Below are 6147 nucleotides of genomic sequence, written 5' to 3'. Positions count from 1 at the left end.
AGAAAAGTGTTGAACCTTTCAGTACAGCCAATTAATCACTAGTTGGCAAGATGAAGAAGTGCTCTGGACAAGTACCAACTCGAAGAAAGAAAAAAAAGAGATATTAGAGACCATATCTTATCTCAGACAAAGAAGTGCAATGCACAGAAGTAATGTCCCATTATAGAACTGTGTCTATTCTGAGATTAATGAAATGCACTACCCTGTTTTTCACAGTAATAAGCAAGCAGAAGAATAAAAGGCAGTTAACATCCTAACTTTGAACTCTGCAGCACCAACTTTTAGGTTCCTCCATCAGCTCCACTGCCCTGAGCCAGGTGCCTGAGCTGCCCCTTAGGCAATGTAGGAAGCAGCAGATGTCTAAGAGCAGAGAACATCCATTGGTGCCCTCAGCAGAGAGACAGCTGGGAGGCCATTGAGGCACAGAGATCACGAGTGTCAATAGAACACTTCTCTCCAGACTTTGAATACCGCACAAGGAAGAGTCTCTCAACCTGGTTCAAAGACTGAACCCTCAAATTCAACTGATTATAAACAGAAACACAGATTTTACAGTCACACCATGCTTTTGCTAGACCTAAGAACGTTGTATTCACTCTCTTTTCCCACTCTCTGGACTCCAAAATATCTGTGTTATAGATGTGACAGAAGGAGCTTAGAGCAACTCATCCTGACTGGTTGCATGTGCAGGGCCATCCTGTGGGAACAGAGAGCACCAGGCTCAGATCCCGTCTGGCAGCAGACAGTGACTCTGGGTGAGAGCTCAAATGGGAGTTATTGGCTGACAGCAGAGAAAGGATCTGCCTCCTCTGCATCTTTTGTGAACCCTGCTTTGGTGGCACACTCTGAAACAGGCTGCCCCAACAGGCATCTCCAATGAAAGAGCCAAAGATCACACAGGACTGTGGCATGAGATTGGTCCTGAGATGTTCAGTGCCTCCAGCAGAATTTTAGGATGGTGGATAATGTGAAAACATCTTCGCCAGGGTTAGGAAGCAGCTGGATGAGATTGTGGGGTTGGACTTCAGTTTCAAGAGATAGGTAAGCACCAATGCACCTAACTGGATCTGATTTTGTGCCTTATGTTACAAGAGAATTTAAAAACCAGGAGCAATAATCCCTTTGCCCATCTTCCATCATGCTCTGTTTTATCCACTCTGATAAAGTGTCAAATTGGTTGACTGACTCCACGCACCTTTAACTAGATCACAACAGAGTGGGATGTTAGCAATTACAGGCCACATCTACCATGTTAAGTAGAGTTCAGCTATAGATGTTGCCTGTGGTAATCCCTTCTCCAGCAAGGAAAACTCCCCCTGGCCAACCTCACGGGTAGTTGGTACAAAGCTGGATATTCTGCTTTGGTTTTCCTTTTCAAAGGGCAAGCAAACTACTGCAACAGAAATGAGGAGGGGATTGGTTCTGTTTCTATGGATGAGGAGGGAAACTTTACCTGAAGGAAAGGTGCCTAGTTCGGATGGAGGCATAAAGACCACATAACGTGACATGAGCATATCAGCTCCAAATAACAGCTTACATCAACAAACATATATTTTTCTGACAAATCCCTGATTGATTAAGTATTTGTTCATGTTTGGACACAACTTGAAGCACCGTTTTGATTCCCCTGTTATCAGCTCCCAAGAGCCATGACTCACAATCATACGGGGAAGGAAGTGAAGGGGAAATGCTTTACTACATCCAACATTGCAGGAATGAATGTCATGTTGTTGTTACTAGTGTAACCCCAGGCAGGGATATTGCCATGCAGGGACACAGCCAGGCTGCCAGACTGGCAGTGCTTGGGTGGTGGAGCCACGTTTCTGTTCCCAGGTGAGCTGCTCCCAAGATATACATACCAAACCATCCTACTGGAGCCTCAGCCCCAGATCCCACAGGCTGCCAGCCCCACTGGGGGAGCCAGTGTCAGCAAGCAGGAGGGTTGGGCACCTCAGAAAGCCTGAAGAATACCCTGGGTTATGTCTTGTCCACTTTCCTACCCTCACCGAAGTCTTTGGTGGTCCCAGGCAGAAAGACTGAGGGCAGCAGTGAAAGGGCTGGGTAGCAACACTAACTGAGCCTTGCTATGCCACACCGTGCTGGCTCGAGGATTAGGCCATGGCTTGCACTGAGGGGAAACACAGAGCTTTGCCTGAAAGCTGGCTGCAAGTACATTGAAGTCAGCAGGAGCTTTTGCCAAGGAGTTCAGTGAGCTCAGGAGTGCATTAGTTATAGGAATGACTTTGGTAAGGTTTCCTTGCAAAGTGACACAAGGACATACAACTAGGGTATTGGAATATAATTAAGAGAAAAAGAAGTTAGGATGGATATTGGGAAAAACCTTTTGTCAGTAAGATTTATTAGTAGGTACAGCAGTGTCTCAAGGGAAATCGTAGAGAGCCATTCACTTGGGATATTTAAAATTAGACTAATGAAAGTGCCAGCAAAGATTCCATGGGGAGCATGCTTGCACTGAGGCAAAATGAGCTCTGTGACCCTGTCCTGTCGAAGGAGGGCTTTGTGCAAATGCCTAAGAGACTGGGCAAGCTGTCTGCCAGCTGTAGAGCCCTGAGCCTCCCTGTGTGAAGGGGAGTAGTGGGGAGAGCTCTGGGAAGCTGCTGCCCCAGTAGTGGAAATGTTGGGCAGGGTCACAGGGAGGACTCATTGGAAGACACTGAAATATGTTTTATATTGAGAGCATCCCAACACCTTCTTGCTAAATGATGACAGCAAGTTCAGTGATGACACAAAGCTGGGAGCAGTGGCTGATAGCCCAGGGGCTGTGCAGCCCTGCAGAAGGACCTCGACAGGCTGGAGAGATGGGCAGAGAACTGTCTGAGATTCAGCAAAGGCAAGTGCAGGGTCCTGCACCTGGGCAGGAACAGCCCCATGGAGCAGCACAGCCTGGGGCTGACCTGCTGGGAAGCAGCTCTGTGGAGAAGGACCTGGGGGAGCTGGGGGACAACAAACTGTCCATGAGCCAGCAGTGTGTCCTGGTGGGCAAGAAGGACAATGGGATCCTGAGCTGCATTAGGAAGGGCACGGCCAGCAGGTCAAGGGAGGAGAATCCTCCACTGTGAGTTAGCAGCGTTCCTCATGTTTTCCTTCATATTCTCAAACCAGCCACTCTTCACCCTGTTTACTAAGGGGCTGCTGGCCTCCTTAGGAAGAGCCATCCTCCCAAACAGCTCCTATTCAGGAGTCATGGCAGTAAGTCTGGTAGCAAAGGTGTCCAAAAATGGGAATTTCTCAGTGGTGTGGGTGACCCTGCTGTTCTACACTCACTGCTGGATTGCAGAGAGTCATGGTTCAAGCTGATCATCATAACCAGCCCTGAAATGTAAACATAAGCCCCATTTCCCTGCTTGTGCCCTTGCTGTCTCAGATTGAGTTGGTGTGTTCCAATACCATAGTGGACTGCTACAACAAATCATATACAGTAATTTAAAACGGCGGTGATGTAAAATGATTGAAACAACCAATTTCTTTACATATTCCATTAATCTTTCCTGGCTATTTATTTCTGTCGAAATTGTTTCAAAAAACTTGCAGTGTTGAAAGAAGTCAAGCCTCATTGTCCTCTTACTAAGAGCTAACTGTCTCCATGAAAACAAAGTTTCATGACTGCTGCTGTCGTGATTTGAGCAGCAGACGTAAACAGGGTCATCTCCAGCCATAGTGGGTGGATGTTTAGTTTACAGCGCTGAGGTTAAGAGTGAAAGCGTGTGACTAAGAGCAGAAAACAGAGGAGTCTTTGTATACATCAAGAGCCCTGAGGCAAAACACAGAGAAGGAGAATGCTGACACAGACTTTAATGGAGAAAGAAAAGAGTCCATTATGAACGTTACAGAGAACATAATTCATTTAAGAGAAATCAAGATTTAAAGGACTTATAGAGGGCAATATGAATGCTGATGTCAGTGCGTCACGCCTGGTGGTTTGTTGTCAGACTCTCTAGCTGTGTTAGGGTACCATGCATCATGTCAGGTGGAAGACAACTCACTATCAGAAATTATTGTCACCTCCTTTTTAGATTCTTGTTGGAAACAGGTTTCTTTCAGTTTAAGCCTCTTCACAGAAACCAGTAATATGAACAGGGAAACAACTGAAGCTCTTGCATTTTTATACTAATCTCCCAAAGCTGTTAAAAGCTTCCAGGATGCTTTTTGCTCCCCAAACCCCATATCTTCATAACTAGAAACAAGGGGGGGGGCGGTGCAAGCAAGAGAAGGAAATGGGGCTGTATCATGTCTGAATTACTCAAGTAAGAGAACACAAGGAGAAATCTGGTTAGTAGAGCTGCTTCCAAGCTTGCAAATACATTGCGGAGACTGAGGACAAGCACATTTACTGCACCATAAAACAATGTTATGAGTGTTTGAAAAATATTCCCCAATCCATACACTATAGTGGCTTCTAAACTTCAGCAGCCAGAGTCATGAAAATAGAGTGCTTTGTGCAGTAGCTTGCGCAACCAAAGAACTTTCTTGTCCTCAGAGTGCTTTATTATTTTTAACGAGACAGGCTGAGCACTTCTTGATAAACATTTTTTCCTTGAAGCAGTAATCCTACTTAAACTTTTTACCTTGTCCCTACAGCATGCAGCTAGGAAGTTAATAACAGAACTCATTTTCCTTTACAATGCTAGTCATGTTAGTACAGAAAGTGAGGGACATGTGATTGTCATGAAAGGGGCCATGGCTGAAAATAAATTGAATGTGCCCTGTGAGTATGCAGGCTTATTACTTCAAGAAGAAAGTTTTCCAAAACACATTTTCTAGGATATGCAACTAACAAAAAAAAAAAAAAAAAAAAAAATAAAAAAAAATTAAGTATTAATGTTGCAATAGGAATGTTCCAGCCTGTACTATTTGATCCTGATGCCTAAGCCTGAAAATGTTTCCATGCACCCCGAGTCTACTTTGCCACAGGCAAGTAACGGCCAGCAGGTCATGACTGAGCCAAACCAAAGAGCCAAGAGGAATTTAGCAGGTCTCAGAGGAAGGGAGGCTGATCATACATCTGCACGCTTGCCTTTGCTTTGAGCAAGGTGCAATGCATGCTGCTGCTTTGGCAAATGCTTCTAGGGTAGCATTACAAACCATTCATTTTTAAAAGCCATTCTTCTCTTTAGCACAGGAATTATTAAAGCTTCTAAGAGTGAGAGTTTAGTTAACAGTGAGGATTTAACCACATGAAAATGAGGAAACTCTGGGCAAACCCAGCCATCGAAGTCAATCTCATGTCTGTCCCCTCGTATCAATGTGTTACAACAGGCTCTTTCACGGTCACATGAGGCTGACCAGGGGACACACTTCTCACTAGATCCAATACAATGAAAAGAAAAACTGTCTTTTTCCCCCTGTGGTCTTAGATGCACATGTGGCTTTTCATACCACACACATCATGTGTTCTTGGAATGAAAGGCCCTTTTGTAACATGCAGACACCAGTCAAGGCAACTTAACATCGGGTAGGATTGTTAACTTGGTTCCCTAAGCCTCCCATGCACACTGCAGCAGCGTTGCACTGGAGGAACAATGTGGCTGAAGGAATTTAGACCAGCTATATTATAAATAATTCACAATACACATATCACCATTGCTGCTCCACCCAGATTGACTACTTTTACTTAGTGGAGGTAGATTTTCCCAATAGGAACAGAGGAAAACTTGAGGACAGGCCTGATGATTGCTGTGCTGGGGCTGGCTGAGGCGTTTGCAGGTCTGTGTTTGGAGGAGTCATTACCACCCTACAAGCACTCTCAAACGTGGTCATCTTCCTCTGCTGCCTCAGAAGATCAGTGAGAACCATATTTCCTTAACAGGATTACCTAGCAATGAGTCTTTATTCTTAAGGCCTCAGTGCCTTCAAATGTACCTGTGTAGGCAGTAGGTAAAGTGGTCATCCATCAAAGATTATGTTTTGCAAATTGGAGGATGTACCTTGTTTATCTTAACAAGATCTTCCTGATTTGAAGCAGGTTAACTGTGCAGCTCCAAGCAGCAGCAGTTCTCCATCCAAGCATGGAAATATATCTTCTTGAAAGACTATTTTATAAATCAAATTATGCACAAGGAAAGCAGTCCAATCTCAAAAGGAGACCTTGTTCTTGCTGCAGGGCCTGGTATTAGGGTGCACATAAAA

Source organism: Sturnus vulgaris, chromosome 6, assembly GCF_052056855.1.
Source record: "Sturnus vulgaris isolate bStuVul1 chromosome 6, bStuVul1.hap1, whole genome shotgun sequence".
In the NCBI taxonomy this organism is placed as follows: Eukaryota; Metazoa; Chordata; class Aves; order Passeriformes; family Sturnidae; genus Sturnus; species Sturnus vulgaris.
This window is presented reverse-complemented; position numbering follows the sequence as displayed.